This window comes from Cynocephalus volans, chromosome 5 (genome assembly GCF_027409185.1).
Source record: "Cynocephalus volans isolate mCynVol1 chromosome 5, mCynVol1.pri, whole genome shotgun sequence".
NCBI classification, from domain to species: domain Eukaryota; kingdom Metazoa; phylum Chordata; class Mammalia; order Dermoptera; family Cynocephalidae; genus Cynocephalus; species Cynocephalus volans.
In genome coordinates this window covers 39,595,133-39,613,068 of record NC_084464.1, presented here as the reverse complement: position 1 = coordinate 39,613,068, position 17,936 = coordinate 39,595,133, and the positions used below count along the sequence as shown (strand labels likewise).

The following is a 17,936-nucleotide window of genomic DNA, read 5'->3' as shown; positions in this document are numbered from 1 at the left end:
TCCTCATGTGGTACATTATCCATACAGCTAGGCCACTCTCACATGGTTGGTTTTTGGTTTTTGGTTTTTTAAAAACAAACCAGGGCTGAGCCCGTGGCGCACTCGGGAGAGTGCAGCGCTGGGAGCGCCGCGACGCTCCCGCCGCGGGTTTGGATCCTATATAGGGATGGCCGGTGCACTCACTGGCTGAGTGCCGGTCACGAAAAAGACGAAAAAATAAATAAATAAATAAAAAATAAAAAAATAAAAACAAACCAGACAGCAAAAATATGATTGGTTTTATATTCCCAATTTCTCACTCTTCTTCCATCCAATGGTTCTCAACTTTAATCATGTATCAGAATAGTTGGTAGAACTTGGGGAAGAAATACTATGCCCTAGTCCTCACCTCAGAGATTCTGATTTAATTGATGAACAGAGGGTCCTGAGCATCTGGTATACTTGAAATTCCTCAGCTGATAATGGTGGCTGTAAGCGTTCAGACATGCAGTTCTGTGTCAACTGTGAGATGCACCTCAAGATGGCACCCAGTGACCCCTGCCTTCTGGTATTTGCACCCAAGTGTAGCCCTTCCCACAATGTACTAGGGTTAGCCAACAGAATTTGGCAGAACTGATGATCTGTCAGTTCCAAGATTAGAGAAAAGACTTTCAAGCTGGCTGGTTAACTCAGTTGGTAGAGTGTGGTGCTGATAACACCAAGGTCTGGGTTTGACCCCTGTCCTTGCCAGCAGGAGAGTTTCATCTTGACCACTCCCACTCTCTCTTGGATCACTCACTCCAGAAGAAGAAAACCAGCATTTGTCAGGAGTTGCCTTCTAGAAATACCCGTGAATTGAGGCCTCTAGGAGTTGTTAGAATGAGCCTCCTCTTGGACCTTGGAAGCTCCAGCCTCAGTCAAGCCTTTAGCTGACTGCAGTCCTTGGCTGAAGGACTGTAACTTCATGAGAGACTCTGAGCCAGAACCACACAGCTAAGCTGCACCCAGATTCCTGACCCTCAGAAACTCTGTGAGGTAATAAGTGTTAGCTGTCCTAAGCGGCTAAATTTTGGGGTAATGTGTTACACAGCAATGGATAATACACCAACTAAAATCTTAGCTTTCTTTGATCCCTGTACTGGCCAGCTGACAAGGGAGAAAAAAAAATCTTAAGCTTTAACAAATCTTTCTTTCAAGGTTGAACCAACTGGCACATTCCAGAATAAGGTTTACCCCTTGCAAATTCCTACAGCAGTTATAGTAAATATTAAATAGAGTATAATTTACACATTTATATAACATATACATAGATATATGTTATATAGATAATATCAAATATGGCCACAACATCATTTTGACATTTACTGTTTTGTGACATTGGTTATATTATTGTATTCAATATTATTCAAACTGTACTCATTTGAGTTCCACTTTTATAATTTTTTTCTTTTTGCTGTATCTGGATACCATCTATACTATTATTTACTTAATATTTTTCTTTAAATATACTCTTTAGAAAGAGAAATCAACTTTTTTTTGTTTGTTTGTTTACTTTTTTTGGTGGCTGGATGGCACAAGGATCTGAACCCTTGACCGTGGTATTATAACAGCAGCTCTAATTGAGCAAACCAGCTGGCCCTTAGAGAACTAGAGAAGAACTTTCTATCACTACCTTAAGTTCAAAATTTCTACCTCTGACCATTAACAGACAGTAACTATAAAGCAATATAAAATAAAATAATATTATTCAATTCTAATTATATGCGGTTTGAGCCTGAGACCTTTTCTTTGTTACAAAGTTGAACAAAAGAGTGGGAGTTGGGGTGCAGGGGTGGTATTAGTGAGGCCTTAAAGACTGGCAGCACCAAAAAATAACTGATGCTTTCCCAGTTACTTAATCAGAAAGATTTAAAGACAGTAGAAAAGAGACTGATATTCTTATTATACTTCAACATTTTAAATATAACATTTTCCATATAATACTTACAGTAATTTCCTGTGTCCCCAGTGGTACTTGATACGCATCTGGGAAAATTCTGATTTACTTAATGTATTGTTTAATTGAGCCAGTATTATACTTGTATGCCTAACTCAGGAAATATAAAAATAAATAACCCTAAGAAGCTCATGTGGCGGTGGAACATTTATAAATTATACTCATTTTTATTTCTCAAACTTATTTTGTTGAAAGAAAAAATACTCTGTGCAACGCCTGTTGCATAATAACTTTCATATGTACACCTCATCCAGTTTCCATTCAAAACATGCTTGAAGCAATGTATATCATCTCACAGAGTTCTTTTCAGAAAGCTGAGACCTTATCATGATCTCTGTTTTGCAATCAAGGAAACCACAAGGTCATTGAGGTATCCAGGTTATCTAGTTAGCAAGTATGGAACAGAATGTCAGTCTCCATAGGATTTCCAGGGCCCGTCCTCCTTTCTCTTGTTCAGGAAACTTGGGTAGGTTCCTAATTAATGTGGAATATTAGGATGACCTGCTCTGGTGTCCCATCCATTTTTTTTTTTCTATTTTCAGTATTTTATTCTCATTTATTATTTCTTTTGCTTATCTATTTATTTATATATTTATTTAGTTATATATTTCTCTTCCTTGCACATCTGAAAGTTCTTGATTGAGTTTTCTCTAATATTCTGTCATTTGAGAGACTCTTGAATGTCAGAACTTAATTATGACTCTGCACTTAAGGATCTGACCTCAAGGAATAAACTATATGGCACTTATGTCTTGCTTTTGGCATGTTGGGAAAAATAATAACTTAGACATCAGCTGCCATTTATTGAGTGTGTACTATCTTCTAGACATTGCATTACCAAATTTATTTTTCCAGTCCCTTGAGGTAAGTGCTAGTGGTATCTTTGACCTACAGATAAGGAGACAGAGGATTGGACATGTTGCATTATGTTAATGTATTAGGTGCTGTATTAGTCAGCTAGGGTTGCTATAACGAGGTACCACAAACTGGGTGGCTTAAACAACAGAAATTTATTTTCTCACAGTTCTGGAGGCTAGAATTCCAAGATCAGGGTGCCATCAGGGTTTCTTCTGAAGCTTCTCTCTTTAGCTTGTATGTAGCTGTCTTCTCCCTGTGTCTTCGCACTGTCTTCCCTCTGTACATGTCTATGTGCAAGTTCCTTCTTAAAAAAAAAGTCACATCCGAGTAGAGCCCACCCTGATGATTTCACTTTAACTTAATTACTTCTTCAAATACCTTATCTCCAAATCTGATTATATTCTAAGATATGGGGGTTAGGACTTCAACATATAAATTTTGGGAGGGACACAATTTAGCCCTTCACAGCTAGCTGTCTTTCTTTACAGAGAACAGCCCACAAGTCAGAGGTGTATAACTCCCTTCTCTGGACTAGGCCTATATTTGGTTTTTGATAATAAGCAATGAAGCAGACAAAAGGAAACTAAGCCTGAAGATAGGTTAATGTTTAAACTGCTACATTAGGAAAACCTATTACAAATAATTAAACAACATTCATGTTCCTCCACAATGATACTTTTCAGCCCTTCGCTTGGTCAGATCTGGACTGCCCATACTCTGGGAAGGTGGGTGCAGAGGGTCTTCCTAGTGGGGCTGCTGCTTCAGAGAGAGAGCTCTTATAGCATATTTCATGGTTACTTTCAAAACAGAAATGATGGTCACATGTGAAATCTAATAATAACCCCATATCTCATATGTGAAAGTTTCAGTGGGCAAGTTTCTCTCTGCTCTTTGGTAATATTACTCAGTTGCAAGTTGGCACACATTGTAGAGAAATGACATACAGGGTGTCTGCAAGCATTATGTGATATGTAAGTTGCAACTTTTGAACAGTCTCTTCTGGAAAGGTTACATACAGATTTCGGTGTGTCTTAATGTCAGTACAATATTCAATAGGTAGACTTGGCTATACGTGCTTTTTTCCCCGCAGGAAAGGCAAGTTACTTATTGTATGATGATAATATGGTGAGTTGTGTGACAACCCCATCCCCCCCCACAAAAAAAGGAGAATTTGGCCAATGTTCTCTAAGAACAAATCTGCATTTGATTTTTTTCTCCCATCATTTGGAACGAAAGGGAGAAAAACAGTTTTTTAAACTATAGAATGACATCCTTGCATTATTAAAATAAAACAAATATGGATGGCTAATTCCCACTCATTTTGAAAGAATTCAGTTTGATAATATCAAAAGACTGTAGACTCTATCATTTTTACAGGGAAAGCCACTACCACAAGGTTTGTAAACTGACACTCACTGATCCTCTACGTGACCTACTTTAACAAATAACTCCCCTTCTTTATCCATAAGTTTGCTCATCATAAAATAGGTAGGGAACGATAGTAACCTCAAAGGGCTGTTGCAGGCCACCACCTTCCTGCATAAAATGGACTGAAACTGAGGGAGAGGACATTAGTTTGGAGCACAGCACATGGTGCAAAGTCTGGACAGCTGAACTTTTTTTTTCTTTTTAATTTTTTTCTTTCTTTCTTTTTCTTTTTATTTTTTGGCAGCTGGCCGGTTCAGGGTATGGGAATCCAAATCCGTGACTTTGGTGTTATAAGGCTGCACTCTAACCAACTGAGCTAATTCACCAGCCCTGAACTTATTCTAGCAGTGAATAGTGTATATTCTTCTATTTTTCTCAATACCATCAAATTACAACTGAAAAATTATTTAAAGTCATGGTTTGTGGCTTGTAAAAAACTTATGCTCCATGGTGGGGCCACTGCTAAAGTTTAACACTGGGTTGGAAAGAAGAAATAACTGCATTAAAAGACATTGTGAAGGTTGATGTAGCTGAAAGAAATAAACATCCCACTTTAGGAAGTCAGGATGATGTCGTTCAGGGATTCCACCCCTACCCTCGCATCAAGATGTATGGATCCAGCAAAAATAGGTAAGAAGATTATCAGAAGGCAGCAGTGGTAAAGCCATTCCATCACAGATGTCACTCTTAATTCTCTGATGGTTTGAGAAGGATCATCTTAGTGTAAGAATTGATGGATATAGTTCTGGAAAACAAAGCAGAATGAAAATTCAAGGAAGGAAGATGTGAAAGAACAGATGACAGTCTTGATAAAAATATCCTGAACAGTGAGGTGAAGGTATTTGGACGGTTGAGCGTTAAGCTCTTTGGCGTGCACCCTGCACAAACAGAAGCCAGAACGAAAGGCCTAACTTTCAAGAGATTTGACTCCAATATGACAAACACTTTTTAGGTACATCTAATTTCCTTTCCCAATAGGGTGGTGCAATTAATCTCCGTGTATTTGTAATGTGGACTTCATAGACACTTGAACTATAAAAGTCATTGATTTCTTTAAATTTATAAACACGATTTCTTGATCCAACAATACAGTGTTTAGTCTCTTCTTCTAGCTCTATGATTAGATATTTATTTTTATTCTATTTACTAACTCTTATCTTTGGTCATGCACAACTGACCCACTGTGACGACTACTTTGCTAACTCGAGCATCATTAGCGAGAACTTGAGTTGTCCCATGGGGAATCCATCCCTGGACAAGAGAGTATGATTGCACTGACCTACATTAATTTTATACAACTGCATTTTAAAGATTTTAAGAATTGCGCATCCTAGAATAACTTAGGTATTGACATTTTAAAAACATTTTAACAAATACAATTCTATTTCCAATAATGGTAGACTAGATGACTCAGATCAACCCTGATGCTTAGAACAATTAAAAAACAATCTGATTAAAAACATCAGGAAGCAATCAAGATAATGAAGAATTACAGAGCCAAGAACCAGAAAAAGAAGAATACCCAGAGCATTTTGCAGCTGGGAAATTAGAAAGGAGGAAAATCTCCACATACTTTTTTGGAATGATCTTCAGGATATATACCTTAAATGGAAAAAAAAAAAAAAAAAGCAATGTAGAGAAAATTGTGTGTAGTATGTTAGTGTTTATCTAATAGAAGGATGCTAAGAATACATACACATATGCTTATAATTAACAAATAACGGAAGGGTAAATTATAACTTTAAAAATTGTTACCTTATAGGGGGTTGAATAATGTTCCCCGAAAACTCATTGAAGCTTGAATTGCATCCCCTAAGTTTCATATATTAGAAGCTTAATCCCCACTGCAACTATTGAGGGTTGGAAATCCTATTACAGTAATCGAAAGGCGGAGCCCTGAAGGGGTGATTGGATTGCAGGACAGCGCAGTAGTGAATGGATTAAAAATGGTGGTCAGAGGGCATGGTTTGGAGGGCTTCGAAAGAAGAGGAGAGTCTTTCGGTCTTTTGCTCTGTTCTCTCTGCTTCCACCATCTTGCAGTGTGAGACCCCTGGGTCACTGTTGCCACCACCAGATGGACTTTGGACTTCCCAGCCTCAGAACCTGTAAGCAATAAATTTTGTTTGTCTTTATAAATCACCCAGTTTCAGGTATTTTGTTATAAGCAACAAAAATGAACTAGTACATGCCTATAAGGTGAGAAAAGCTATAGGATGAAGGAATAAAACCTCTTTGAATATAATCATACTTTGATTTGACCTTGGAACTATGTAAAAAGTTTTACATAATGATAAAACCAAATAATAAAATGCCCAATTCCTAAACATCAGTAGCAAAATGAAACAAATTGATCTACGTATCCAGATGGTAGCATAAGTACACAGAAGGAATATTCCAAATAGTTTGGAAACAGTAATTTTGAACATCACTAGAATGATATACCCTAAGGGAGAAGTTCTCAAACCTTCTGGCCTCATGACTCATTTACATTCTTAAAAAGTAAAGAGGATCTAAAGTGTTTGTGTTTCTGTAAGTTATAATTATCAACATTTACCATGTTAGATGTTAAAACTGAAAAAATATTTTATTATTTTTATTATTTTTTTAATTTTTATTTTTAGAAGATGACCAGTAAGGGGATCTTAACCCTTGATTTGATGTTGTCAGCACCAGGCTCTCCCAAGTGAGCCACAGGCTGGCCCTTGAAAAAATATTTCATTAATTCATTTAAAATAACAATAACAAACCCATTTTGTTAGCATACATAGCATATTTTATTTAAAATAGCTATATTTTTCAAAATAAAAAATTCATAAAAAGAGTGGCATTGTTTTACATTTTTGCAAATCTCTCTCATGTCTGGCAATCACTGCCCTTACTCCACAGAGAAAGCAAACATTTCATTTATTTATTTAGTAACCATATTGGTAATATGAAAATGGCTGTAGCAGAAGCTAATGCACAGGATAATTTGAGAATATTTTGAGAATTAGAGTTCAGAATCCCAGAAATGGCAGCCATTAAAGTGAAGTATGCTCTTATCAATCTAAATAACAGAGAGGGAGACTCTAAAAGAAAACAATATTTATTCGGGAGTAGGGCATTGCAATGTGAATACACATACCATAGTAAACTATGTGCATATTCAGCGAGGGAAAGATAGACAAAGGTTTTTAAAGGAAAAATGAGGACTACATAATTGTTTTGAGATAATTGTCCTTGGCTGCAAGGATCAGTTACAGGGGTGGTGCCAGTCCCAGGTTGTACAGGTAGTTGCTGGGTAGATGTCCTCCCAGAAGTACATATATGTTTTGTCAGGTTGTGATGGCCTTTGTGCATGGTTGTGGTTTTGCAGAGTCTTTTGTGATAGCTCTTGTTATCAGTCATTTGTGCATGAGAACCCTAACTTCATGGTCTTCCCTGCTTCTATTTGTCAGGATTTTTAACACAGTGACTCCATTTTGATTCTGACCGCTTTCACACTCTTCTGAAATGACATTTCAGTGAACAAAGCATCAATGAGTTTCCCAGGGAGCTCTCTTTTGGGCAGCAAAACTTTATCTCCATTCTCGGGGTCCTGGCTGGGTCTGAGAATTAAATTGCCATAAGATAGTTAACAGGAGGAAAGCAAACAAATTTATTTATTACAAGTTCTATGTAGCATGAGGCCCTCATAAAGAAATAAAGATGAGAAGAAGCAGTTCGAGTCAGTTACTTATATACTGAATTGGACAAAGAGTAAGTTGTAAAGAAGCATAAATTCTGTGGGGAGATTTAAAAGGTAAGTGTTATTTTAACAAAGTCTGTACAGAATTCTTACAGTCTCAACTTCTTATCCTTGAGGATAAATAAGTATATTATTCATTTTGGAATAGGGAGGGTGTCTTTCACATGTAAATTTCATCTTTTGCTTTTAAGAAACTGAATAAAGTTCAAAGTGATTTTTTTGTGCACCTGCTGTTTTTAAGTGCCTTTAATTTAAATAGTTAATATGCCAGGGTGGTATATTTTAATTCCTTCAGGACCCTAAACTATAGCTTTATAGGAAGTAGAACTTTCCCACTTTCCCTAATGTGAATACAATAGAACATTAAGAGTGCAAAGATAGGAGCTTCCTGGGGGACATGATGCTGATCTCAGAGAAGTAGGGCACAATGACCTGGAAAAGATAAATCATGAAATGCACAGTGTGAACCTCTCATTCACCTCATCAAACTGCTTGTTCCAATTGACTATCATTATGGATTCCTGGCTTTTTACATGCTGAATCTATCCCAATTGGCAACTATTATTGTTCTGTCTGTTTAATTCTAACTCAAATTAGCAGTACTTACACAGTTGGGATTCTTTTAGGCTTTTTTGCTTCTCTCCTACCCTAACTTTCTTTTTATTGCTTCTCCCAGCATCTGAGATCATCCTTACGTTCAGTCAGCATATAATAGACCTGTCAGGATTTCCTTTACCACAAAACTTGTAATCAGATCCTCTTCAAGGAATCTGGGTTCTTAAATACAGATAGAAATCTTTATACTAGGGTTAATGTTAGTTTATTCTCCATGAGCACTGATGCACCTGGCTGACTCAGGGGATTTTGAGACCACTTTAATGACAGATTAAAAACACTGTTTTTAAAGGCCGTGTTTGTTATTCCTTTCACTAAAAGTCCTTTAGCTTGTCCTAAAAGGAAAGTGTGTTTTTTAAAAAAATCTAACTCACTTTTCTTTCTGAGCTGAGCTGAAAGCTTTATTCTTCTCTGTCATATGAAATATTTCCTCACCAAGGTCAATTTACCATATTTTGGGTTGTTAGTCTAAATACATGTTAAAGAACAATATTGTTAAAAATTTTAGAAAGCACACAACGGACTCTTATTCAGGTACGTATTAAAAGAATATCCATAACACATTAATGATTTTAATATTCTACTCTAAGCTTTTGAAAGATTTAATATAATCCACAGCCAATAAATATGAGGATGCTGTTACTATGTTTTCTTTTATGCAGTGTATATTTCCACATGATTCTCCCAGTCATTATCATCTGTACACCAGTTATTTGAAAAAATAGAACTTTAATTTTTCAAACACTCTTACTTCAAGAGGACACCAGAAAATACAAAATAATTTACTGTCTAATTTCTGATTATTCCATTAATTCCATTAAATATATTATAAATAATATATTCAGTGTATATATAAATCATCTTTTGGCTCATGGAATGTGTAGCTAAAGCCTCTGAGAATTAGATCTATTTGTATTCTTTGTCTCACTGCTGTTCCGTACCATACAGAATAATGTGGCCAAATACAAATACCTTAATATATACAGAATACTGAATATTCTACCAGTTTATTTTCATTAAGTCAATTTAAAATGTTAGAAAAAAATAACTAAATTAAAATCAAGCTACAATGCAATCAAATTAATAACACTGTAATGTCCAAGTTTCCATTTATACAACATTACCTCCAAAATTTGAGTGCAATAATTTATATAGTTTAGTATTCTTGAAACACTATTTCACAAGAAGTAACTAGTAAAAGACATTGGTATATTTGGATTATAACATACTTTAGGTACACCTGCAATTCACATCACATATACATACTCCTAATATTAATTTATAATTCTTTTTTAATTAAACAAGTGCAGGGACTTTAGAAAGTTATTATTTTTGAACATTTTAGTTTCAGACAAAACCTGAATTTTTGAAAGTATAGGCCATGCCTGTACTCTCAGTATTATAGTCTGTATTAATTTTACTATTAAAGCAGACATGAAATAACAAGTCATTTCTGAAGAATTGAACACACAAAAAATATTAATTTATTAATGGATATTTTTCTTTATTGTATTCTAAGCATCTGAGAAAATCCTTTGGGGAAAATTTTGTTTCTATGTTTTAGTATAACACACATAAAAATTACTCCCTTTAAATAGTGTCTAATATAAAATTTTAGAACTTTGGAATTATAAATAACCTACAAAAATGATAAGGTTTTGAGAAAAATATAGGCCATAACTATTTAGCTTTGAATGTGGGGCATTGAGCAAAGAGTCAAAGAATTTTTCCCCAAGAGGTATTAAGACTTCAGCCTTGAGAAATTTTTAATGGTCAACCATTAATGTGTCTTGAGTACATTGAAAATTAAACATATTAGGTCACTTATATACATATTCATATGCAATTTGAACAAATGGGAAATTCTGCATCAAGTGGTTAACTAGTGTATTTTTTGGTTCTTGAGTAACAGGTATTTCAGAAGTTTGCTAGCTAAATAGATCAGAAATACATAAACAACTATATGTTACTTTATCTTTGCTCTTTAATTCTTGTTTTTTACAGTGATGGCAATATATAATGTTACTTAACTGTTAGTTATTCCTTTCATAAGAATTACTCCAGTTTTTCAAGTAATTAAAAAGACATCTCTGGAAAGTTCCATAAACTTGTCTATAAATCTGTTATTGTGTTAACTTCATATCATTTTTAAAGATTTTAAAATTTAATCTTTCTCCCTTTCTAGATTCCATTATGCAAAACTCAATTATACTCTGTAAGACAAATTTCCTCCTTTCTGGGATCTTGGCAGTGATCCTCCTAGCAATGGGGATGGTCAAAACAGAGGCTTTTAATTTTGTTGAAATATGTTTGATAGGCTAAGATTAAGCCACAGCACAAAGAAACCTCATAGAGCAGAATTATAAAAAAATCATTGATGAAACCCTACATCATGGAAGGAAACTTAATGATCATCTTGTTAAACCCTACGTTTATTTACAACTGAAGAAATGGAAACCAAAGAGCTTAAGTGGCAAGCACATTGTCACACCAGAACCCAGGTATCTGGGATTCCTGTCCAATGGTTGTGTGCGCGCGTGCGTGTGTGCGCGCGTGCGTGTGTGCGCGCGTGCGTGTGTGCGTGCGTGTGCGTGTGTGTATGTAAAAGCAGAAGAAGGGGAGAGAGAGAAAAGAGAGAGTGGAAGCACAATTCTCCCATTCAGCATGCTGTGAGTTGATTGAATTGTGTACCCCCAAATCCATATATTAGAAGCTTAATCACCACTGTTGCTGTTGAGGGTGGGAAATCCTGTTATGGTAATTGAAAGGTAAGGCCTCAAAGAGGTAATTAGATTGTAGGACCATGCCATAGTGAATGGATGGTGAATGGTGGTCAGGGGTTGGTGGGAGAGCATGTGAGAGTCTCTCCTTCTCTGCTCTACCATTTTCTGCCATCTGAGATCCCTGCATTGCTGTAAAGCCACCAGCAAAGAAAACCCTCATCAGATGTGTTCCCTGGACTTTGGACATCCAAGCTTCTGAAACTGTAAGCTATAAATTTCACTTTCTTACAATTTACCAGTTCCAGGTATTTTGTTATAAGCAGCAGAAACAGATGAACACACAGCATATATTTCATTCCTTTCCTTCTAATCTGGTACTGTTACCAAAACCCCAAAGGTCCTTTGCTCGCCGTTCAACAGACAATAATTGAGAGGCAAGTGTTGGTGTAAGGAAAGGTAGCCTTTAATCAGGAAGCAGGTAGCCTGGGGAAATGTCTCAAAGACCATTTCTGCTTTTTCCAGACTTGCCAAAGGGTTTTATAGGGACAGGTGGTAGGGGGCTGATTCATGGTGACCTAAGCAGGGACATGCAGGCATCATCATAAAATTGCAGATAAACAATAAAGAACTTCTCGGGTGGGAGCTGATTCATGGTGACCATCCTCCATGAAGTCTAGTCACAGATTCAGTTCCTGTTAACCTCAGAAAAATCTAGTTAGTAAGCTAGTAAAGAATGGCCACCTGGGTTAATAATTTCTTCTATAATTATTCTGTGTACAGTGTGAGCAAAAGCCATTATGTTCTAGCAATCATGTGAACAAGAATCATTGTATTCTAACGTCCAGCTGTAAGCTAGGCAGTTCAGGTTACAAGAGTAAGAAAAAAAACTTTTTAACTTAGAAGTTTAACAAAATGGAGTCACTTTTGTTCAGCCTGTTACAGTATAACATGTCAGTAAAAAGGACATAAAAACAGAAAGTAAATTCTGAGATTTGTGGATAATTATCCCAGAGTAAGCAGTTCGCAATATGCCTTCTCTTTCCCAGAACATGTTCTTGTTCCATGTCTAGCAATAAAGCTCCAACAAGGGGAATTCTTCAACATTTGTCTGACTGATTTAACAGAAAAAAGACATATTTACATATCGGGTACTGCTGGTGGCCAGGGGAAGGAGGCTTCTGTGGTATCTGCAGTGAGGTGATTTTTGCAAAGCCCTATCCAGGAGGTAGCTCTGGGTAACTGATTCCTTCATTGGGATTAGCATGGCTCTGCATGGTATTTTTAGGAGAGTTGAGTTTCCATATGTTCCAAAGGTCTAGGGTGTTTGTAAGGAGTTCCCGTATCAGTGGACCACATAGAGGTTGCCAACCACTTACACGATTTATATTTCAATGTCCTTCTCTGCTTTTGCTGTTCATCAGGCTAACACTTAATGTGAATCTCATGGCTGCTGCCTTAGTTCAAAGCCAATGGAGTGATATACCCACAGATACAAGGCTTTAATAAACTGGCCTGAATAATAGCCACTGAAGAGAACTTCAGAGTTAGTGACCCTTTGCCATCACAAGCTATCTACTTCTTCTCAGCATTATGGCCTTTTGCTTATTCACATACCCACAGGTAAGTTACTGGGAAGAAAAGGAATTTGGGTTTGTTTTGTTTTGTTTTTAGCAGATGGCCAGTACAGGGATGGAACCCAGGATCTTGGTGATATCAGCACCACATTCTAACCAACTGAGTTAACTGGCCAGCCCCAAGAAGAGGAATTTGGAGCTACCTGCACAGTCATGTAGATAAATTGGTCTACCTAGGACAGATGCCTTTCAAATTATTTTCTTCCACAACTGATATATCAGCACTGCAGCCTATTTCTGGGGACATGCCAGCATTCTTGGAAGCTTTCCAGCTACTCAAAGCTTTGACATGTTGTTTTTGCAGTGAAAGTAATTAATGTCAGTGTTCTCAAAGAACAGTAGTGGCCTTTTGGGAGCATTCTGGAACTTAGATCTGCTGTTTTTTGGCTATCTCAGTGATTGGGAGAGGGCATACTACTGACATTTAGAGAAGATCCAGGGATGCTAGATGTCCTGTGAAGAATTGTCTCATGTGATGCATGACTTCCAAGTATCTCAAAGTCAATTTGAAGGTGAAAAGCCTGATTACCTGAACCTAGGACAGAATTCCTTTTATACATAAATATGAGGTATTTGTGTGTGTAGTTTAATATGCATTGGATTTTCCAAGAATGTGATGACTTTACAAAGTAAGAGAAGATTGTATTTTGTTCTGATCAAATGTCATCCAAGGGTCACTGGCCTTTAAAAAAATAAAATCACAACACTGAGAGTAACTCTCTTTGTGGTATCTGAGTCACCAGAGTCAGTCGGCTTGGTCTTTGTTGCATTCAGGGTGATTCCACATGGAAGTAGAAACATCAAGCTACTTCATTATGTTTTCTAAAGTAGGGCATAAGCATTTATATGTTGAAATAACCTTCTTTATTATTAAAAAAACTATCTCTTACTTAGTTTTCATATCATGTTAAGGTGTTTCAGCAATTTTTAAAAGTTAAGTTAAATATTGTTACCTAAGAATTTGATTTTAGCCTGGAAAAGGAACCAAAAAATATTAGATATAAAAAGGGAAACTTTAGGCTGACAGGTGTGAGAACTACTGCTTTCATAAATTCTCATCATCTCTAACCCCTGTTTAATGAACTACATAAACAGTGACCTAACAGGAGGTCAGTGAACACAGGTCACGACCCCCACTGCTGTTCCAAATGGCTGCACCAGGCCAGGACCTGGCCGTATGATTCCCAGGCCTGAGCCTCTGCCCTTGTGCCTTGGTATTTAAAGGTTCTCCCCAAATTAATACCCTTATGATTCCAGTATTTTCTTACAGCTTTTCCTAATTTCTCCATCAAAAATAATTCCTTCTCTCTAGTATAACCAAAGAGCTTTGACCGAGGCACTTATTTTACTCTTCCTTACATCAGGGGGAATTCTTACACTTCTGCAGGGGTAGGGTTATGTGTCCTCATAACCTATCCCCACTCAGTTTCTAGAACTGTTCTTTGCACTTTCAGGCCCTCAGTAAACCCTTGTTAATTGTTCACATTCATTGACTGCTAGGAATATGTATGCATGTGTTCAATTCTATAGGAGTTGATAGAAATTTTTTATCATCATTCAAGTTTGAAAACATTTCCCCGTGTTTTGTTTTGTTTCATTTTGTTTTGTGGTACCATACATCCACTTTACCTCATGCAGCCTCCCGACAGGCACCATCTTTATGATTTGGTGACAATATCAGGAAAGGGGAGCCTCTGAAATAGAAGTTAAAAGGTATTAGGAAATAGTTAAATTTGCCATCTGCAGAGGTAACACACATTTGAAATGGTTTGGAAATTTATGGATAATAAGATTCAGGTGTTTTTCACATCAAGCAATCTAAAATGTGACTCAGATAAGTTGTGATAACATTAATTTAACATGTCCAATGCTATGTCATAACCAAAGCATGGTAGACTGCATGGAATCTAGAAATAAGTAAAAAGGAATTAAGCTTTATAAGTATGTTGACATATGGAAGTGGGTTCTCTGTTACCAATGGAGAAAACATAAATTTTTCTGGACTGGATGAGGGGCATTTATTCAGGTGACATAACTTGGGGAAAAAAAGTCCTTTAGATCATATTCTCTCATCTATTTCTATGTTCCAATCTGTTCCTTTCTGCTCTATAAGTTGTTCATTAGGGAAAAAATATTGACAAAAAATTATTTGGGGTAAATCTTGTGAATTCTTGAAACTACCAGGTATAAATTCCAGTGGAAAACAATAAAGTGACATTCTGGTTTGGATCAGTTCAAATCAGTTTCCTAAGGTCGATCAGCAATGGCATAAATTAATCAAGATTGTTTCAGCAACAGAAGGTTAGATGCTTGGCTCATGAAAGTGGAAATAACCCACACAATCTAGCTTTGAGTTCTCTCTCTCTCTCTCTCTCTTAGAAATTTTAACTTTCAAAAATAACAGAAAGTAATGGACCTGATATGTCAGCCTCGTATAGGTCCTTGTACAAATTCCTTCTGCACACTTCTCTCCATTCAGCAAACAGATTTTAGCCATCCCAACCCCATATTCTTCTAGACATCTGTTCTGCTGACAATTCCAAAACATTCAAGCAGTCCCTGATAGTCAAAACTTACATATAAATATAGATATATAGACATATTGATATATATATCCTCTATGTATTTTTAAAGAGCAGTAGCCTCTGTACTCTTTACCCTGGCCTAGAGTATGTGTTGAGGTAACTTAATCCCTCTAAATCCTCTTCTCATTTTCTCTCCTGGGTTTTAACTGCTGATTTCTTCACTTCATAAAACAAACCAATATGATAATTTGCTGCTGATTATCTGCATTAATGGAGAGGATCAAAGGCACCTGTGCTATGAAAAGTCGTGATTAAAAAATCCAAATGTGGGCCAGCCCCGTGGCTCACTCGGGAGAGTGAGGTGCTGGTAGTGCTGAGGCCGCGGGTTTGGATCCTATATAGGGATGCCCAGTGCGCTCACTGGCTGAGCGTGGTGCAGACCACACCCCGTGCTGAGCCGAGGGTTGCAATCCCCTTACCGGTCAAAAAACAAACAAACAAACAAACAAAAAAAAAAACACCCAAATGTAAGGGCCAGCCCATGGCTCACTTGGGAGAGTGTGGTGCTGATAACACCAAGGCCATGGGTTCGTATCCCTATATAGGGATGGCCGGTTAGCTCCCTTGCAAGAGCATGGTGCTGACAACACCAAGTCAAGGGTTAAGATCCCTTTACTGGTCATCTTTAAAAGAGAAACCCAAATGTATGGTCAATTAATTGTCCTCGAATATCTTGGTGGTGAGATGGTAGGAGAACAGAAGATATATAAATGAAAAAACCAAATGTATGGTCAATTAACTGTCCTCAAATAATTGTCCTCAAATATCTTGGTGGTGAGATGGTAGAAGATATATAAATGAAAAAAGTATAATCTATTCTTACAGAATTGGGAGGGATATACACACATACACATATGTAAATAACATATATACCAAATACACACCTGCACATACACGCACACATTGCCAGAGAGCTCGCACAAAGCTTTTCTGAGAAGCTGAATAGACATGAGGTTTACAAGAGCTGGAGGGGGTGAAAGAAGACAAAGCTCAGCCAGGCCCTAATGATCAGGGAGGGCTTCGGAGAGTGAGCCTTGAGCGGGATTTGGAGAATAAGTCAGGATTCAGATAAGTGGAGAAGCAGGGGGAAGAACATTCAGTCAACTGGATTTCATGAAGTATAAATTCTATCAATTCTGTGCAAAATACAGATTCAATACATCAAATAATGTGAAGAAACCAACTAAAATGAAACCCCATCAGGATCCTCCAATCCCTTCCTGGGAATCAGGACTCTTGGTCCAGGGGCCTTAGTCTGCAGACTCAAGAACAAGGATATACAGAGATTGGCTGCTGATTCTTAATTTTAGCCAAAACCTTGTGTTTTCTGAATCCATGGGTCTTTTTAATGGCCTCTGTCTTATTTTTTTCCTTCTCCTCTCTAAAAGAAATTAATAATATTTAGAGAAACACTATTAGCTTTGGAGTTCTCATTTCTCAGTTTTTCTTTATGAGAAACTAGATGATGCTTAGATCTTGTTTTTATAGAAAAATGCTTTCCCTCTCTATTATATTTTTCAGTACAGTATTTGATACATAAAGGGAATACATGTAATATTCATTTAAAGTATAAAGCTAATTATATCAAACACTGACGACCAAACTTCTAACCCCCAAAACAGAACACTGGTGCTTTCCCCCTTTCCTTTGCTCTGTCTTTATCACCAAGGTAGCCAGTTACTGATATTTAAAAAAATTTATTTATGATGCTTTTTCTTAAAAAAAAAGTTTTTGTAATCACACATGTGCTTCTATATACACTTAACATATATATATATATATATATATATATAATTTGGTTTTATTTTTGAGCTTTATAAAATGGTATTATATAAACCTTCTAAGACTTATTTCTGAAATGCAACCTTGTACTCTGTAGTTCAATAATTTTCTCTGCTGTTTAGTATTCCACTGGGTGAATGTACCTCAATAAATGCATTTATTCTTTTGGCCAAGAACATGTGGTTGCTTCTGGTGTTTGCTATTAAGAGTAGTGTTGTTCCATTCTTGTATGCCTTTTTTTGCATGTGTGCAAAATATTCTCTCAAGTAAACAACGAGGAGTCAAATTGTGTTACTGGAGTATCTTAATTGGATAAAAGTATCATCAAAAATTCGCAGCAAATATAACTCAGTGTGGAAGCATTCCCACTCTGATTCCTGGCAAAGACCAAATAAATATGCCATTCCTAAGGGCTTACAATGGGAAAACTAATTTCGGTTTTTTTTTTTTTTTTTTTTTTTTTTTTTTTTGTGGCTGGCGGGTACCAGAACCCTCAACCTTGGCGTGGAAACTTATTTTGATTTCCTGAGTTGGGAGTGGGAGGATAGCGGAGAACAGCCCTTCCCCTGCTCTACTTTATCGTTTTCTTTTAAAATTTCTTCCATTTAA

General features: G+C 36.7%; 1 protein-coding gene across 1 annotated transcript in view; it reads left to right on the top strand.

Annotated features, from left to right (window-relative positions):
* LOC134377893 (zinc finger protein 184) overlaps positions 1-17,936 on the top strand; it is a 944,311-nt gene that overhangs the window by 509,933 nt on the left and 416,442 nt on the right. The gene's annotated exons all lie outside the window — the stretch shown is intronic.